Here is a 9,786-nt window from a genome sequence, read left to right on the forward strand (position 1 = left end):
TGATGATATGGGTGATAAGTTAAATAAGGATATAGGCTTTTATTTCACAGAAGGAAGACATCACAATATTCAAATGATTGTAATGTGTCATAAACCAGCCCAAATAAATAATACAGCTAGAATGAGTTGTGATACTATTTATTTACAAGTTATAATGGTGAAGATCTATTTGATAACTTTAATAGTACATATAAATGTGATCATAAGTTTTATGATATAATTAGCGAATTAAATAGTAGCTATTATAATTGTACAGATGGAATAGCCCCCGAACTTCGTTATGGTATAGTTAAATATAATAGGAAAGATAATAGTTTTATTATTATTGATAGAAATAGAACTATGATATATGACTCGAGAGTTGGTTTCCTTGATTTAAAGAGTCTTAGATTAAAAGATGAATTAGATAGAGAAAACAAAAATAAACTGATAGCATATATGAAACCATTAATGAATAATGCTAAAGATAGAAATACTATTGATCATGATAATTATCAATTCTATTTTAATAAACTTCTTAAATTAAAAGATATTAAAATACAGAATGATGTTTTAACAAAAGAAAAACTTATTCTTCTAAAAATAATGGAGGGGTCTCAACACCAAAACTATCAAAAAAATATACAGGGCCACCATCTCTTCTTATAACTATAACCCAATGTGTACCATCAGTTGGATGTAAATTTACAATAATGTTGAAGTTGTGTTCGCTGATCATATTCAGAATCTCATCTCTCATTACTATTTCAATTGGTGTTAGACTTATATCTTTGCCTATATCTTTTATTCTAATATAACTCATAGCTTCATTATCAATATTGTATTTATTACTGTTGTTGTTAGATTTACCGCTTTGATGTTTTTCAATAAATAGATATATAAAATTATCTTTATCATTATCATTATCATTATCATTATCATTATCATAAACATTATCGTTATCATTAACATTATCTTTATCATTATCATTATCATTATCATTATCATTATCATTATCATTATCATTATCATTATCATTATCATTATCATTAACAATATTATTAACAATATCATTATCCTTAACATTAACTTTATCATTATCATTAACATTATCATTAGCATTATCATTATCATTAACATTATCTTTATCATTATCATTATCTTTATCAATGACATTATCATTATCATTATCATTAACATTATCAATAACATTATCATTAACAATAACATTTTCATTAACATTACAACATAAACAAAAACACTCATTATATATCCCTGGATATTTACATTGATTAACTAGAATATTCAAAGCACTTTTAATTCTAACTCCTCTATCAATAAGATAGATCATGTATAAACAATAAGCCCCACAATACGATTCATCATATTGTTGTTTTCTTTCATTGGAGCCTAGATCAACATATTCTTCTAAAAATAATGGAGGGGTCTCAACACCAAAACTATCAAAAAAATATACAGGGCCACCATCTCTTCTTATAACTATAACCCAATGTGTACCATCAGTTGGATGTAAATTTACAATAATGTTGAAGTTGTGTTCGCTGATCATATTCAGAATCTCATCTCTCATTACTATTTCAATTGGTGTTAGACTTATATCTTTGCCTATATCTTTTATTCTAATATCACTCATAGCTTCATTATCAATATTGTATTTATTATTGAACTCTTCAAAAGTTAGAATAAGCATTTTTTATAAGTATAAAAATGGAAACGGTTAGTGCGATCTTCATATGTATTTTAATAATTATATTCTGTTTTATATTATATGATTCAATACCAAGTGAATATATATAACTAGAAGAAAGCTTTGGTGGATTTATGAATAGGAGTCTAGTTAGATTTGAATATGAAAAGTCACCATTACATACTATTGTTTATGGTGGAACTGGTACGGGTATAACATATTTCATTAGACAACATTTAAAATTATACTTAGACCCAAGCCAAGACGAAGAGCAAGCTAAAAATATAGCCATAGTGTGTAAAGATGATACAGATTGGATAGATCCTGAGACTGGTGACTTTTATATTGGGTTTAATAAATGTGATATGAGTATGATTACAACAAAAAGTATGTCTAACTTCAAATATAGCGTAATTGTTCTTGATGATATGGGTGATAAGTTAAATAAGGATATAGGCTTTTATTTCACAGAAGGAAGACATCACAATATTCAAATGATTGTAATGTGTCATAAACCAGCCCAAATAAATAATACAGCTAGAATGAGTTGTGATACTATTTATTTACAAGTTATAATGGTGAAGATCTATTTGATAACTTTAATAGTACATATAAATGTGATCATAAGTTTTATGATATAATTAGCGAATTAAATAATAGCTATTATAATTGTACAGATGGAATAGCCCCCGAACTTCGTTATGGTATAGTTAAATATAATAGGAAAGATAATAGTTTTATTATTATTGATAGAAATAGAACTATGATATATGACTCGAGAGTTGGTTTCCTTGATTTAAAGAGTCTTAGATTAAAAGATGAATTAGATAGAGAAAACAAAAATAAACTGATAGCATATATGAAACCATTAATGAATAATGCTACAGATAGAAATACTATTGATTATGATAATTATCAATTCTATTTTAATAAACTTCTTAAATTAAAAGATATTAAAATACAGAATGATGTTTTAACAAAAGAAAAACTTATTCTTCTAAAAATAATGGAGGGGTCTCAACACCAAAACTATCAAAGTAATATACAGGGCCACCATCTCTTCTTATAACTAAAACCCAATGTGTACCATCAGTTGGATGTAAATTTACAATAATGTTGAAGTTGTGTTCGCTGATCATATTCAGAATCTCATCTCTCATTACTATTTCAATTGGTGTTAGACTTATATCTTTGCCTATATCTTTTATTCTAATATAACTCATAGCTTCATTATCAATATTGTATTTATTATTGAACTCTTCAAAAGTTAGAATAAGCATTTCTTATAAGTATAAAAATGGAAACGGGTAGTGCGATCTTCATATGTATTTTAATAATTATATTCTGTTTTATATTATATGATTCAATACCAATTGAATATACAAAACTAGAAGAAAACTTTGGTGGATTTATGAATAGGAGTCTAGTTAGATTTGAATATGAAAAGTCACCATTACATACTATTGTTTATGGTGGAACTGGTACGTGTATAACATATTTCATTAGACAACATTTAAAATTATACTTAGACCCAAGCCAAGACGAAGAGCAAGCTAAAAATATAGCCCTAGTGTGTAAAGATGATACAGATTGGATAGATCCTGAGACTGGTGACTTTTATATTGGGTTTAAAAAATGTGATATGAGTATGATTACAACAAAAAATATGTCTAACTTCAAAGATATCGTAATTGTTCTTGATGATATGGGTGATAAGTTAAATAAGGATATAGGCTTTTATTTCACAGAAGGAAGACATCACAATATTCAAATGATTGTAATGTGTCATAAACCAGCCCAAATAAATAATACAGCTAGAATGAGTTGTGATACTATTTATTTACAAGTTATAATGGTGAAGATCTATTTGATAACTATAATAGTATATATAAATGTGATCATAAGTTTTATGATATAATTAGCGAATTAAATAGTAGCTATTATAATTGTACAGATGGAATAGCCCCCGAACTTCGTTATGGTATAGTTAAATATAATAGGAAAGATAATAGTTTTATTATTATTGATAGAAATAGAACTATGATATATGACTCGAGAGTTGGTTTCCTTGATTTAAAGAGTCTTAGTTTAAAAAAAGAATTAGATAGAGAAAACAAAAATAAACTGATAGCATATATGAAACCATTAATGAATAATGCTACAGATAGAAATACTATTGATCATGATAATTATCAATTCTATTTTAATAAACTTCTTAAATTAAAAGATATTAAAATACAGAATGATGTTTTAACAAAAGAAAAACTTAAAGCAAATGGTTTTAGGATAGGATCAGCCATTCTTGGAATTATAGCTCCGGCTTTTGTGATATATAATCTTACGAATCCTAATGCAACAGCAAAAACTGCCGCATTTGTAGCAACTGCTGCGAGTGGTATATTAAATAAAACAAATACATTAGTTACCTACGTATCGGTGAAGCCGTTTTACGGATATGGAGAAGGTAGACAGTTTTTAAAAAAAAATACGAGATGAATATATAAATGATGAGGGGATTTTAAATAGAACGGGACGAGAATATTTATGTGAACTATATAAAGATAAAGAAGAATTCAGAAATGAAATTGTAGATTTTGTTAAAGATAAATCGGAATTAGAACTTGAAGTGATTATAGATAATAGATGTATAACAACTAATATACTCAAATCGGAGGGGAAAAAATGTTTAACTAGGTGTATCCTATCTAAAGATTATACTGAAGAAATAATTGGAATTATGGCTAAATATGTTGATGAAGAAAAGATGGATCCGCGAAGCGGCTGAGAAACAGATCTACGAAGTAGCATTGCTAATCGGTGAAACCGCTTTGCGGATGGTGAAACATGGTCGAAGACCTATCAGTGTAACTGCTTCTCAGATTTACCTAATTATAAATGGTTATAAAATGTTTTGAGTGTCCTCATAAATGTGGGCTTCCATTTAGTTTAGCTTTTCATTATTCAATACATCATGTAGATAAAATTGGTAGATGTGAATGTGACGAAGAAACACTTAGTGGTATTTGTTTGAAAGAATTAAAAGAAAAAGGTTGTTGTCAATATGGAAAAACAAATTGTAATAAAGCAGATTCCCAGATCGGTGTAACTGCTTCGTAGATAAATATTAGTTCAGATCGGCAAAGCTGTTACTTAGATTCAAATCAAGATCCAAATCCAGCTCCAAATCGGCGAAGCGGTTCAACAGAGTTGTTTTGCAAATTCACAGATCCAAATCCTAAAAATAATAAAGTTTTATCTAGAAATTGTAATAGATGTTATTATGTAAAACCACTAACTGATTTTGATGAGGGCAAGTATACATGTAGAAGTTGTACTTCAGCTAAAGTTAATTGTCCATATTGTACTTCTGTTGTGAGATATGATGGGATACGGGCTCAAGTAAAGAAACAACATCCAGATGTAGAATTACCTAGAGGATTTAGTAGAAATCTGAAAGAAGAAAGAAAAAGTAAAATTATTATCCACGATCAGATCCCATCTGTGGTTAACCAACAAGCTTTGCTCATGGTTAGCCAAGCAGGTTCCCAGATTGACCAAAAAGGGGAATGTTGTTCTTGTAAATATTATAATTTTGTATAATTTCTCATTAATAACGGAATAAATATTGAAAAACTGAAAGAAAATATAAATTTATTAAAAAATATAGATAATTTTAAAAATTAAGAGAAAAAAGGGTGATCACTCTTTAAGCGCGATGGAAGAGTGATTTTTTGTACTGGGGCATCACTCCGATAAAAGAGGGATTTCGCTCTTATTTTGAAATTTTATGAATTTTCGTTTTTGGAAAAAAAGGGGGGATATTCAGGTAGACCAATGCGGCATTTATGGCAATGGTCAGAAAACTGGAGTCGTAGAAGTTATATTTAAAGATTTAATTTGGAAGAGAAGATAAATATATGAATAATCAATTTTTGATTTATAAAAGTAAAACACTGATCACTGTGTTTCCACCGATCTCAGTGTTTTTGACTGTATACCCATCACAGTGTGTCCCATATACAGTCTCACAGTCTCCTTTTTAAGAACTGTGAAATTGGTTTTTTTTATCTCACTTAGTTTCATGGTAATTCACATCAGAGTCGGGGGACGTTCACTGGAGTCAGTGAGGAAGGAACCCCAAACCTTCCGTTTGCTAAAGCAACTTAACTAGACTCGATGATTTAACCACTACACCAAGTTAGACATGAAGTTTTAGTTTTAGATTGATTAAATATTGATTGCGGAACATATGAAAATTTATATTATTGAATATTTTTGTCAATATGAGAAATGGGAGTCAGTGGGGATAGAACCCAAGCTTCCGTCTGATAATTACCAGCTTAACTCGATACTAGTGGATTGCACTAAGTGAGACAGGAAATGATAGATCTTGAGTGCATATGTAGTAGTGGATATAACAGGGATTCCAGCTAGCAGTAAAATTTGGCCTATTTCGACATACGCGATTAGCGTGTGGAGAATAGGCCAAATTTTGCTGGTGGCTGGAATCCCTGTTTTATCCACTACTTAATAAAGCAGCGTTCTGATCAGAGACTTATCTGAAGGCCTATAACTCTAATCAGAAAAAAGGAGTCCACCTGATAGCAAAGGCCGGTCCCTTCAGAGGAAGTTTTGATCAACTGAAGACAGCGATGGAAAGCTGTCTAAACTCATCCACTGAGCCAAAAATATACACTACGCGGCACACTAAATAAAATTTGATCCAATTAGTTGGGTTTCCTTTTCTTTAGCAATACTTTTATAATTGATTTTTCCTTAGATGAATTAAATACTGCAAACATAAGTTTTTATGAAATGAATATATTATAGCAAAATTAAGAGATCTTTTTCTGATCAGACTATTTCGAGCGCTCTTTAATCTGATCAGAACCATTTACGAGCGCACTTCAGTCTGATCATAAATGTCTGCGAGCGCAACTGGTTCTGACCAGAAATGCTTCGAGCGCAAGTGGGTCTGATCATAACCCCTTCAAGCGCGCTTGAGTCTGATAATAGTCTGTTTAAGTTCTGGGCAATGGTCTGAATTTGAGTCTGGACCATGATTTGAAGATGATCTGATCAGAACGCCTTTAGTTGTATTAAAAAGTTATAATACAACTCGAATACGCATGATGTCGATCGAGGATCACCTAATGGACAGATAATCTTCTTATGGATAAAATATAAGCATATTAACCAAAGTTGTTTTGTTTTTTATCCTTATCTGAGATGTGCGATTGTGCCTGTATGTGCGATATGAACCTAGGGCTGACCTCAAGTTTAACCCAGGGTGGTTAATTTTTTGAAGAGCACATGTAGTTCCTGATGGATTAGTAGCATTTGTGTTGAATATGGCGCCAGAACAATGTTGATTTGGAAACACTCAGGGAACGACAAGATCTTGTCGTTCCCTGAGTTTTCCCCAATCAACATTGTTCTGGCCCGGCGCCATAATTGGCCGTGGGAACAACGTGCGTTACAAAGGATAAACAGTATCTACATTACATGTTGTAAATCACCCCCCCCCCCCTCTCAACTTTTTGTGCAGTGAAACAAGTCAGTTAACAGGACATAAAGCGAACCAGCTCTAGTCCAGAATGGCAACCGTGGTCTAGGAAACCGTAAGTATACGTTTCAAACCCAAAGATATCATACGAAAACGACCATGCGTACTTGTTCTCTTATGATTATCCCGGCGTGAGGTGGCGGGAAAATGATCCGGTTGATCCAAACATAAACTGGCCATGATCAGGTGGTCCAGACAAAAACTTGGTTATGACTCGAATTAGCTCGCATTAGCGCGAACTACCACAAAGTATTCCGACAAAACGCGTTTATGTTTCGACCCTGTGGGACTAGGCAAATTTTCCAGAGTAGGAATCGAAAGTGCGACAATTCGAAACTGTGCGTCCATGATTAGACCATGTGATCAAGACAAAAAATAGCTGCAATCAGATTCTCAGACAAGAAGTTGTAAAGTGATTCGAATTATTGCGCATATGTTCGAATTAGTGCGAAATTGTTCAAAATTGTCCAGCTTATGGCAAGCTTGATCCGACGGAACAGATATTGGAAGAAATTACGACTATGACTTGACAATCCAGACAGTGCAAAACTAGGCGTCTATGATCAGATTAAATTTTAATACATGCTGAAACTCGTTGCTCTCCTTATAATTTATTCTTTTCAGGTCGTTTTCTCCAGAAGAACTTTTGAAAAACGTAACTGATAAATTTGCTATGTAAATTTGCTATGATAACTGATAAAATATCAAACCGAGAAGAGAAACAGTTTTGTATTCTGCTTTAGTTTTGTATGAATGCTCAAAAACTCAAGAAACATCAAGAGGACTATATACATAACTACAACATTTTGAAACCGGTTTTGTCGCCTCAAGCGATGCAGTCAAGTTTCTTTTCACAAGCTTGAAATTGTTTATTGTTGCTTGAGTTATCTTGAAAGTCTTGTTGATACAGAAATCTTTCTCGGTTAGCCAACAGAAAAGGACCAAAAAGTTAACAAAACACAGAGTTCTGAGGGACTATGATGCAGATTTAATCAGATTATGAAGGGATTTTTTGCGTCATTGCGGACATATGATTTGACATAAAGCGCTCATGATTCGCACTTGTGAGCTCATTATTCAAAAATGAGCGGTTTATTCAGATGCATTGGAATTATGATTCCTTTTTTCAGTGCTCTGATCCGGCATAGCGCTCCTATGATTCGAAATAGCGTGCCAAAAAAGTATGGCCCAGACCGTGTAATTAACGGTTGGGAGGGTACCCCGAGACAATCCACCACCTCGCCGCGGTATATAACAGCTTCGTGAATATAAAATAAAGAACCGAACTCCCGTCAATATTCATCAGTTTTGTTTCAAATTTTCTTTTCGACGAGGTAGGTAAAATATCAAAAAATTTGCACAACTGTTTTGTAATTTTTTTCTAAGAAGTGTTGTTGAAATTCCTGCAAACTGTAAACTGCCTATTGTAAACAAAGATTTGAAATGATCGCTTCAAAAAAAAGAAAATTTCATACAATTTAACCTCCAGAATACCAACGATTTCTTCTGTTTCTTAAGCCGAACAAACTGAAACTTTCTCATTCTCAATTCAAATATACATAATTATATCCTACGCTTAAAACCGAAGTTGACGACAAAACCGAGAACTCACAAACTTTCGTTCGGAGCCAAAAACGTTTGGAGCCAAATATAGCACGGATTTCGTAAACATCTGATGTTTTTTCGTTTCAGTAGAGTAGTGAGCATTTTAAGTTCATTTTCAACAACTGAGCTTCCAGGAGCAGCAGGAGAGAAGTCCCGCTGTTGGTGATTTTGCCGTAACCTCCGCACCACTATTCATAAGAACTGATCTACAATTACGACTTGACTACCGAAACAGATACAGATTTTGACACCAATAGAAATCTTGATACCGAAGCAGATACAGATTTTGACACCGATAGAAATCTTGATACCGAAGCAGATACAGATTTTGATACCAAAACTCATACAGTTTTTGGTTCAACATTTTCAATTACCTGCAAGCTTTCCAATCAAACATTATTTAAACCAGTCAAAGCTCTCGTAAATTACAATATATTCGCAAAATTTGCCGGCACTTGCGTTATTATTTATTTCCCAATCTCATTGTCCGATCCAAAAAAACTGATTTCTAAATTCTTGGGCCCAAAAGTTTGCAAAACTGACTGACAAGATACATCAAAATTAACTAATTGATTGAAAAATATTCGTTATACGTTTTGGATTAACGAAAAAAAATCTGAGTCAAAATTATGTTTTTTTTGGGGAAACTACCCGGTGGTTGGTGGCAGAGTAAATCAGAGTATTTTTCAGACTGTACAGAATAAGTTAAGCCTGGGCCAATTCCTTGACCTCAGTTTGATCATAATGAAGAAGAACTGTACATATAGAAGTTTAAATTATTCTGGATACGCAATTTTCAGAACTGAATTTGGCTTTTTTGCTTGAATTATTCTGGTTCAGCGCTGAAATGCTCTGAGACTGAATTCCGGGTAAGTATCATGAATATGTACGCACCTAATATATACACGCTTCACCGACGACGCGCGGG

Source organism: Convolutriloba macropyga, chromosome 5 (assembly GCF_964194025.1).
Source record: "Convolutriloba macropyga chromosome 5, txConMacr16.3, whole genome shotgun sequence".
Classification (NCBI taxonomy): domain Eukaryota; kingdom Metazoa; phylum Xenacoelomorpha; order Acoela; family Convolutidae; genus Convolutriloba; species Convolutriloba macropyga.